Source organism: Tenrec ecaudatus, chromosome X, assembly GCF_050624435.1.
Source record: "Tenrec ecaudatus isolate mTenEca1 chromosome X, mTenEca1.hap1, whole genome shotgun sequence".
Classification (NCBI taxonomy): domain Eukaryota; kingdom Metazoa; phylum Chordata; class Mammalia; order Afrosoricida; family Tenrecidae; genus Tenrec; species Tenrec ecaudatus.
Window position 1 is genome coordinate 111,205,029 of NC_134548.1, and position 10,554 is coordinate 111,215,582.

The 10,554-nt window shown below is 48.4% G+C and overlaps 1 long non-coding RNA gene across 1 annotated transcript; it reads right to left on the reverse strand.

Moving 5' to 3' along the window:
- Positions 1–7,472: 7,472 nt before the first annotated feature.
- On the reverse strand, positions 7,473–8,176 carry LOC142433024 (uncharacterized). The gene is made up of 3 exons (XR_012781067.1): positions 7,852–8,176; positions 7,711–7,766; positions 7,473–7,574 (listed from the first exon to the last, which is right to left on the reverse strand). It is a non-coding gene; the product is annotated as an uncharacterized LOC142433024 (long non-coding RNA).
- Positions 8,177–10,554: the final 2,378 nt, after the last annotated feature.

Here is a 10,554-nt window from a genome sequence, read left to right on the forward strand (position 1 = left end):
CAAGGGGAGGGTGTTGTAAATCTCGCTCTATGGGAGAATGGGAAAGGGATCAGACTACAACCCGGTGGGCCAAGATGTGAATGCAACATGCAGGCATGAATCAGGGGACTAATAGATAGGCCTGCAGGGCCAGTCCCCAATACCAACTACGTGGGAACTCCCCCCTCTCCCCCACTCCAGAGAAATAACACTTCAGAGGACAACACTGAAGCTTCAGCTCAGGAAGAGGGGCATGTCTGATCAGGAGCAAAGGAAGAGTGAAGGAGAGAGAATGGAACACATCCAGATCCACCAAGCCCTGAGGACAGAATTCCAGCTCAGAGCAGCCAATGCACAGAGAGGATCACAGGGCTAGTTCGGCCACTAGACAAGATGACCTCCCTCATTGACACATAGCACTAAGAGGGACAACACTAGGGTCACGGCGAGGGAGTTGTGCCAAAATTGACCCCAGCACACCGGCATGATACAGTCCGGGAGTACAGCAGAGCAGCAATGGAAGCAAAGCAATGAGGAATGCCAAAGGTGACCTTTGGGCTCAGGGCGTGGTACCCTATAAGACTCAACCGGAAAACTCTCCTAAAGGTGAATAAACAGACCATGAACTATTCACAGGCTTTTCATTTTTTTGGTCATTGGTTCTTACTGTTTTGCTCTGTCTTGTTTTTGTCCATATTATTACCTCTACAGGTTTATCTCGATGAACAATCTGGAGGAGAAAACAACGGAACCAATGGTTCTGGGGAGACATGGGAGAAGGGCAGGTGGGGGAAAGGAAGTGATGTTGACAAGGAACAACAAGTGATCCAAAATCGGTGGCAAGGAGTGTGTCAGAGGCCTGGTAGGGATTGATCAAGAGCAATGTAACCGAGAGGAATTACTGAAAGCCAAATGAAGGCGGAGCATGATAATGGGAGAAGAGGAAAGTAAAAGGAAACAGAGGAAAGAACTAGAAGGCAATGGGCATTTATAGAGGTCTAAATACAGGCATGTCTGTGTGATCACAAGGCATCGAAGGCATCAGGTATCAGGCATCAAAGACTGAAAACTACCATACCACTGTGAATGCGGGGGAGTGCAGAGTGGGAACCCAGGGCCAATCTGTGAGAAATTGGACATCCCCTTGCAGAACGGCCACAGAGAGGAGAGAAGCCAGTCAGAGTGCAGTGTAGCAATGATGAAATATGCAGTTTTCTTCTAGTACTTGAAAGGTTCCCCTATCCCACCCCCAATATTATGATCCCAATTCTACATTACAAATGTGGCTGGACCGGAGGATGTACACTGGTACAGATAGGAACGGGAAGCACAGGGAATCCAGGACAGATGAGCCCCTCAGGACCAGTTGTGAGAGTGGCGATACCAGGAGGGTGGAGGCCAGGTGGGTAGAAGAGGGAACTGATACAAGGATTTACATATAACCCCCTCCCTGGGGCATGGACAACAGAAAAGTGGGTGAAGGGAGTCATCGCAGAGCCTAAGACATGACAATAGTAAGAACAATAATAATTATTATTTATAAATCATCAAGTATGTCTGAGGGAGGGGGGCAGAGGAGGGGGACCATGAGGAGCCTATATGATACCAAGGGCTCAAGTAGAAAGAAAATATTTGAGAATGATGATGGCAAAAATATGACTCTCCATAAGAGGAAAGCCTTGTCTTTCCCCTTCATTAAGAAGTACACAGGAAACGGGGGCATTTTTATAAATGCAATGACAGCATAATTTTGAAATAGATGCAACCCAAAACTGTATGTGTAGTAACATATGTATGCATGCATGTTTGCATGTGGGTGTTGTCTTAGACATCTAGGTCTGCTGCTAACAGTGGATGGACTTAACAAACGAACATTTATTTTCTCACTAGTTCCGAGGCTAATGTCTGAAATCGCATGATGGGAACGGGGGAAGACTTTCCTTCTCTGTTGGCTCTGGGAGATGGTCCATGTCTCTTTTTGGGTTCTACACCTTGGCAAACATGGTGATCCTCAGGTGACACGGCGTCCATCTCCCCCCACCTCTGCTTGCTCATTTTCTGTCTTAATCTGCTGTTTTCTATCTCCAAAGAGATTAACGTAAGGCACACCCTACACCAACAGTGCCTCATTAATATGACAAAGATAGCCCATTCCCAAATGCAATTTTAACCATGGTTCTGTTGTTGTCATAAAATTGGGCCCAAAAGCACAGTGACTCTAGGTACAACAGAACTAAGTACTGGGCCATCCTTGTTACCATGGCACCATGTGAGCACATTGGTAGCCACTGTGCAAATCAATCCATCTTAGTGGGGGGCTTTCTCATTTTCCCTGATCTGCTTTACACAGCACACTACTGCTCTACTCCAGGTGTTGGGAGCCATCCCAGCCATGCTGTCTAGCAAAGCTATAGCGTGGTGGAAGAAGTATCTGCAGAGCAGAGCTTCCCAGGGAGGGTTTCCAACATCCTTCAAATACTGTTTCAAACCCACTCTTGAGAATTTTGTACATTGTCATGTTTACCACACATGGAGTGGATGTGAGAGCAGTCTTGTGAAGTACTAATTAAACCAGATCTACAACTTGCTTCATTTTAACAGGGCTTTCCTTAACTGAGGCATTGGAGAGGCTTAGACGGCGAGATATCTTTGGAAATTCTGAGAAGGATATGTGGGAATTGAGAAAGAAACCCCATAGTTGAGGTCAGAGGAGAAAATGAAACCCACCGAAAAACCCTGGATTTCCATTCAGATTAGGTAGTAGGAGAATCTTTTGGTCCCCCTATATAGAGGACCGTATAGACTGCCTACCCCAATTGATGCCTTTACGTTGGGCAGGGGCTTACATCGGAGAAAGAATGGTTAACATAAATGGAAAACCCGTAAAATGGGAAACATTAGGTTTTTGGCAAAGAATCAGACAGTTTGGCTCGCATGGTGCCTCAGGAGTATAAAAAATAAGAGACATAGGTAGACAATGGAACAGTTAGCAGGAGCGCATTTGTAAAGGAAAATATTTAACTCTGCTTGTCGAAATTAGGCTTTGAAGTAGCACATGAGGTAGTTTCATTATGTTAAGTTAGTTAACCAGAAAACATTGTGAGCAAAAAATAGGGCAGTGAGTAGGCTATGAGTCTAACAAAATTTTCTGAACACCTCAATCAAGATTAGTATGTGACGTATAAGACAAGCAGTGCAGGGGGAAAGAACCAGGAAGAGGACAGAAAGTGATAGGAAAAAGCACAGACCTTATCATGGTTTTTCATCAGGTTTTAGTGGAAACAACAAGGGTGAGTTTGCAGTTAATCATAAAGCATTGTTTCCATGTAGTGGTTTGCAAAACTTTTTATGATATAAATTAAGCTATTTGGAAGAAGTCAGCAGAGATTGCTTCACCCAGAACATCTCGTGTCTGTCTCGTCTATGTTCGCCGACTCCACATCTCCTTCAGGTATCCAGTTCAACCGTCCTGGAGCTGTACTTTGATATCCAGGTGGAAATTCCTCCCGATAAGGCAGGCCCTTTTCCCCTAATCTTAGTCTGGAAGCCCTGCTGCCCCCCACCAAGGGGGACTCTACCAGCATTTGAAATACATGTCAGCATCAAAGCGAGACACTAGCTACCACAACACAACAAACTGTTCAGCCCAGCGATAGAGCCAGATTAGGATTTACAACATATATTTCAAGGGAAACACTATGTAATTCCTAACAAATATCCTTTCCCAAAGTACAAACACTCACGGACTGTGCATATCATTCAGATGTATCTTTGACTGCCTTGTATCTTTCTCCAACTCTTTAGTGTGTATGCATTTTCTATATCTCTGACACCTGACGTAATGCAGGAAAGTAAGACGAATCTTAAAAGCCTTTGTATCAATAGTTGGGTAAGGCATTCATCCAAACTCATTACATTGCATACCCAAACCAAGTGTTATTGAATATGATTTATATTTATATAAAGTTGATTTTAAATTTTTGTATCCCTTCTAGTGTACTCATGTGTCTGCTTATTTAATTGTTGTATTAAGTTGTATTACCATGATTTTCCATAGCCAAAGCTTCCCTCAGGATCTAGATTTATACAACACAACAGGTCTCTTCATCAATGTAACTACAACAGAACTCTCAACTTCATTGACCGACAGCAAACCTGGAGCCCCACCATCTCAAGCATTAGCCTTGCCCAGTTGCCAGACTGAGGTTGTAAGAGACACGCTTGATTCCTTTCTATCCCTCACCAATCGCATACACTCCATCAGCAAGTCCAGTTGGCTCCACTTTTAGGGGGAATTCCCTGAAACTTGAGGCCAGCCAAAGGACCCTGTCACCTGCACGATCACGGTGGCCTCTTACCTCCTATCCCTATCCCCACTGTTGCTTTCTTTCTGCCTTACGTCGAAGGAGCATTCCCAGTAATTTAACAAGAGCATTTATTGTCTCTTCCTTCATATCCCTGTTTCTACAGTTTCTCCCTGTCTCCAAGTAGCATTCACTGTAAGCTTTTAACAAAAGCATACGTTAATATTCCTTTCTTTCTTAAAGCTCCCCAATGGCTCCCGCCAGAGGAAGCATAAACCTCATAGCCCTTTTCATGGCCTACAAGGTCTCCTGTGGGCTGGCTCCTCCTACCACTATGACCCCATTTCCTCCCACTGTCTTGCTAATGCACCGTGTGGACCAAGCTTTCCCATAAACGTGCCATGCTTATTCACGCCTCAGGACCACTTCCTGGGCACACAGTGCTCAGACCCTGTGATCTACCTTCTGACCCTTTGAATGTCAGACTCAAGTCTGTCCCAGAGAGGCCTTCCTGACCTCCCCACCTTACCCATTTGCTGCCATAGATTCACATTTTATGTTCTTCAGAGGACTCAATGCTCAAGAATAGCATCAGCCCCTGGAGAATGTTACCTACGGTGCAGTGATGAGAATGCGTGACTCAAATGGACACTGCAGGGATTAACATAACAAACAACATCACTCTTTATTTTTAAAATGAACAGTGAAACTGGGTGGAACAAATGCATAAAACAATGGCCAAAGGAAGCAGGGACAAGATAAGGATGCTTATGGCCCAAATCTGGGCTCCTTTGGAGATTTCATTGCAGGAACCTTGGGTCACTTCATGAGGGAATCTTTTGGGACCTCAATCATATGCTTGAGGGAGAAGATCTGAGTGTCAGTCCCAGGCCATCTGGCTTCCGCTCACATAACCTGAAAATCAGGCCTCACTAAGGAAAGAGCAAAGACCTATGAGTCTATGGCATCATCCGAGTTGTTGTCACAAAGGGACCTGGGGTGGAGGAAGGACTATTACATCCAACGGGACCAAAGTGGGTACAATGACCACACAAGGTGACATCAGAACCGTGCTTCTGAGTAATGTTGCTGTGACAAGAGCAGCCGAATGAGCATAGCGCCTCGAGTGTCAGGGAGGAACCTCCTAGACACCCTGAGTATGCCCGTACAGGCACAGAGTCCATGCAACCCAGAACGTCTCTGCACCGCCTGAAAACGCCTACATGGCGCAATATACATACTGAGTGGGAAAGAGGTCCAGAGTGACAATGAGTAAAATAAATAAGACACATGACCTTTGAATTTCCATCATTCACTCTCTAGACCCTGCCATCCCCTCCCACTCCCACAGTCCCTACTGAGGCCACTGGAAACTCCTACCAGACCACGTGGACAGTGCCTGCAGGATTTACTGCTGCTCCTGGGAAGGGGGTGCCGAAAAACTGGGCCCTGGGGTGAAGAAGGCACTCTGGCTTTCTTTGGGGCTCACGTCAGTCACAGTCAGTTGGTCCATAACGATGCATATGCTGGAGAAAGAATGGGGCTCAGACAGCTGGACACATAGACTAACTCACACCGCCAAAACCAATGCTGCCCACATGCAACAACCACTCTCCTGCCATCCATGACTCTGCCTGCCTCTCAGACTCCTTTCACTGGTACTCTTTTCTCTCACGTAGAACCTGCCTTTGGAGAGCTGTCTGCCACCTGCACTAGGTTTCTAGGTTTCCCCCACCCAGGGAGCGTTTCATACCTGCCTTTGCCTTTACAACAGCCCAAGGAGGTGCTTCCTTTAATCATAATATCCAAAGATGGACAGAGAGTCACAGAGATGTCACTTAGCTTGACCAAAATCAAACAACTAGTTGAAGGCTGGCACCAAGGGCAGACGTCACTATGGCACAGCCTAGACTCTCAACCACTAGGCCGGTAGGCTCCTGGAGTCTACCTTTAGACATTATTCAATGGTGGGGAAATCAGAGGAGTCCAGTGTCACCATTCCATCCTCTGTCCATAGCCTGGGATGGGTGTTCCCTGTGGGACCACAAACCCAGCACTCACCTGGAATCGCTGCCAGTCGTCAAAATGAACTTCCTGGTGAAGGTGCAGACACTCGCCTCACACATGCCCTCTACTTCAAGGACAACAAGCACAAAGCACATCAGCGTGCCCATGGTTTAGACACTCATCAAGGGTATGATTTTCTCATGGCACATGGAAGGGGGTGCACACAGGGACAGCTATCCACAGAGCTTCAGGCGGGGGGGGGGTTGAGGCTCAGCATGGGGGAGGGCAACAAGAGGGAAAATCTCTTCCCAATGTTAGTGTCACACTCCTTGTCAGAGCTCTTCACAAGTGCGTTTGGCTCCATTTGAACAGAAGCCTGAGAGATGGCCATTACTGGCCAATTTTGTCAGTGAGGCTAAGAGATGTCTCAAGGCATGTGATGTCCCAAGGAGTGGGATGGAGGCATGAGCCATCAAAGTCAAATGCCTGTCGAACTAACTCTTGATCTGCGGCGGGTTAGGTAGAAATGCAAGTCGGTCAGACAAGGGTGGTTTGGGGGCAAGGTGGGAGCCGAAGGAGGCATAGGAAGGGAAGGGATGAAGGAAGTCTGGAGAGCTCTGAGAGGCAGCCATGGGGATGGGGGACACGAGACCCTACAGACACTCACCCTCCTTGATATGCCCATTGACAGAAACGTAGACCATCTTTTGCTGAAAGAGAAAAAGAGGTCAGGCCCCCAGTATCCCAATAAACCTCCTACCCACCTCTGCTCCCTGGGCCGGCCGCAGGGAGAAAGCAGATGCTTACACTGTAGACACACATGTCCACCACGAAGGAGTTGAAGTCATGTTGGGTTGGCGGCAACACACGGAGAAAGTCCACAATCTTCCCCTTTGTGCATTTCAGCAGCTGAGTCCGTGGAACTGCGCAGGGAGGGGCAGAGAAGGACAGGGGTTGCTTCACTGAACTGAGCCTTATGGTTGACTCCTCCACGCCTCCTGTTAATCTCCCTGCTCACACGTACCGAGGTCTTTTCGCTCCTTCATATTCCCACCACCTCTGAAGTACTTGCCCAAGCTGGATCTAGGAGGAAAAGAGGAATGGAAGTTGGAGGACTGGCTAATGTTTTCTGGGAGTCACAGGGCCCAGGCCTGTCACTGGGACTGTGGCACTCACAAAGATGAATTCCCCGGGTGGCAGGGAAAGGTCAGGGAGAAGCAGGCATCTTCATGGTAAGCATCCAGGAGACCCTGTCGGTCACCACAGTCGTACACCCAGCAATACCTGTGGGAAGGAAAGAAGACAGGCTCTTTGAGATCTGCACCCCCTCCTAGACTTGATAGCACCCCTCAATGAGCAGGCCTGTGTCTGGATGATCTGCTCCATCCTAGTCCTCCCTGAGGGCCCCACGGGTGCTTACTGTTTGAGGAATTTCAAAGCTAGATTCTCCAGGGTATTAGGTCCAAAGACTCTCCCCTGGAAACAAAAACGTCCTCAGGACTCTGGCTGCTGTCAGCTCCTCACGCGCCACCCAAAGCCCTGCTGGATCCTGCCTCCTCACCTTGCTGACTGGTAAGCGCTTACTGCCTTCAGTGTCAGGGACAGTGGTATGGGGTAGCTGCTGACGTTCCTGAGGAAGGGAGGAGGAAGTCAGTACTGCAGACCACAGGGTGGCACTGGATGCTCAGGGGACAGGATGGGCCCAGGACAGAGGGAAGATCGGGGAGAAAGAGTCCTCAGAATTCCACGGGAAGACTATCCTGGTGCCTTCGCCAGGGGTCCCAGAAGCTAGGGCAGGGCGGTGCAGAAAGACCACAGCTCCTGTCAGGTGCCCTCATGGGTTCATCCTCCTTTGAGGGTTCAAGGCCAGATCCAAACATCTAAGCTGGGCTGGAGCTAGGAGAATCAGGGCAGGGTGTGAGTGGCAGCCTGCAGCAGGTGGAGGAGGAAGGGATAAACAATTCACTTACCAGGCACAAAACCTTGGGGAACAAGTCCACGAGGTCACTGTGAAAAACACATTTGAAAAAGCAAGGAGAGTCAGTGACAGCCTGCCCATGGAAGCAAGCACACCTACACCAGAACCCAGCCCGGCGTGCCCCTCCCAGGCCCGAGAGCCACCAGCCCTTCAGGAACCTCCATCATGGACTCATCCAGAGAAAGGCCTAGTTGGCACTGTCTCCACAGCCATCTCATTCTTTTCTTCCCCCTGGCAAGCACCCAGACCCCCTTGTCCAGGGACAAAGACCCAGCAAGTGGACACCAGCCACTCCCACGGGTGACCGACCAATTGGAGAGGACATGGCGTGAGGTCCTGCCAGCAAAGCAGGGCTGCAATCTCCTGCCGATGGAGGCAACAGAGGGTGCAACTGACCTTACGTTGGTGGGCTCATCTGGGAGGGTGGTGCCCAGAGGCTTTCTCCCCGCACACATCTCCTCTGGCTCCGGCTCTTTCACCTTGTCCAACATGCCTTCACACTGTGCCAGTAACTACGAGGAGGCCACGTAAATCCATGAGTAATCTAGGCAAATCCTGCATTCCCCAGTGACATCCTCTCCCACAGATCACCCTACCTGTCCATTTTCACCCCACCTCCTTCCTTCAGAGTTCTCTGGCTACTGCTCCTCACCTGGTTTTTGGAGAGGTCCAGGCTGTTGCATTCAGTGGCCTCCTGCATGGTGTTGGGGCAGCCAACTGAGTAGCAAGACAAAGCCTGTGGCGTAGGAAGTTTGAGTGAAGGTTTCCATAGAGGCTATCTGGGAGTCATCTGCTCTCCATCCCCTCTGTCCCTCCCTCACCCTCAATACTGGGCCCACAGCCTCACCGTGGGCAAGTTCCCCTCGCTGATCTGCAGGGAGGTACCCAGGTCACTTCTAAGATTTGGTCCCGGTTCCGGGTCATTAGCCATCACACCTTCGGAAAAACCAAGAGGAGAGACTCAGAGGGATGAGAGGAGTTCAGCTGGACCACCCCCAACACCAAGCCCTCCAGAAGCTATCCTCTAACTCTCCCTCCCAGGGTGGCACCCCCGCCCTCACCTGACCTAGAGTTATTGCTGCCCATGGTACCTGGGTCTGAGTGGCATCCCAGGAGATGAATGGCTTCCGAATTATCATCAACGGTTTTCACCTTAATCACCTGTACAGGTAGAGACAGGGGTCAGTGGCTTTGATACCAGGGTGGTGGAGGGGCAATGAATGAGGGAAGGAGCACTAGTGAGTCTGCGTCTAGATACACATGTTTTGAGACTATTACTTCTAGTTTTCCTGTCCTTTGATTGCAACATTCTTTGCACAGACTCTGACATATCAGAGAGGTCTATAGAGACAGCTGTCTGCAGAAGAAACAAGAGGCTGGATATATGCCAGGACCTCTGACAACTAATATCAAGGAGGAACCACCCCATAGCCTACCCTCCTGCCCTTACCTAACTCTGGCCATGCTCAGACACACACGTTACTGTCATCCCAAATCTCCGCACTGAATTTGTTCAATGCAAACTCAACGCTGGCATTTTTGACATCCCACACAAACACCAATAAGAAAGGAGACCAAAAAAAAAAACAAAAAAAGAAAACAACCAAAACAAAACAAAAAAAGGCTTTCATTGTCTCATCCTGAAACTTCAATGAGAGGAGCAAGAGAAATACAGCAGGAGGCCCAAATCCCTGCTCAGCCTAACACCTCCGCCCAGCTGGTGAACACTCTATAGCCTCCCTGTCCCCTCTTACCTTGGATGGAACAAATGGCTCCTTACATTTCTTCTTGGACCAAGTCACCAGCAAATTCTTACATCTCATACCAATCGGAAACTGGGAGCAAAGAAAAGGGGGGGGGGGCACAAGAAGGCATTGACACGATGGAAATAAAACGTACATAGACTCCTGTTTTCAGATCTTTTATCAAGCTTCACATTATTTAAAAATACAGACCAGCGTCCATTATTTATACCTGCTATGCCAGGTATGGGTTTCCACAATCCCCTTCCTTTACATTTGAACATGTAAACTACATAATCAGATTAAGTTGTGTAACATGATGTTCCTTTCAGAAGGTTCCAGGAGATCCTACCTAGTATAGACCCTGCCTTCCCCTCTCCTCCAGCCCTTACATTTGAACCAAACTGAGCCATGCAGTGGGTCATTGTGTCATCTCTTTTGAGAGCAGTTTAGACCTCTGTCTGTAGACAACCTAGCCATCCTCCCGACCCTCAGACTCTTCCTGTTATATGACTACTCTCAAACTGCCTTTTGATGAATTGAG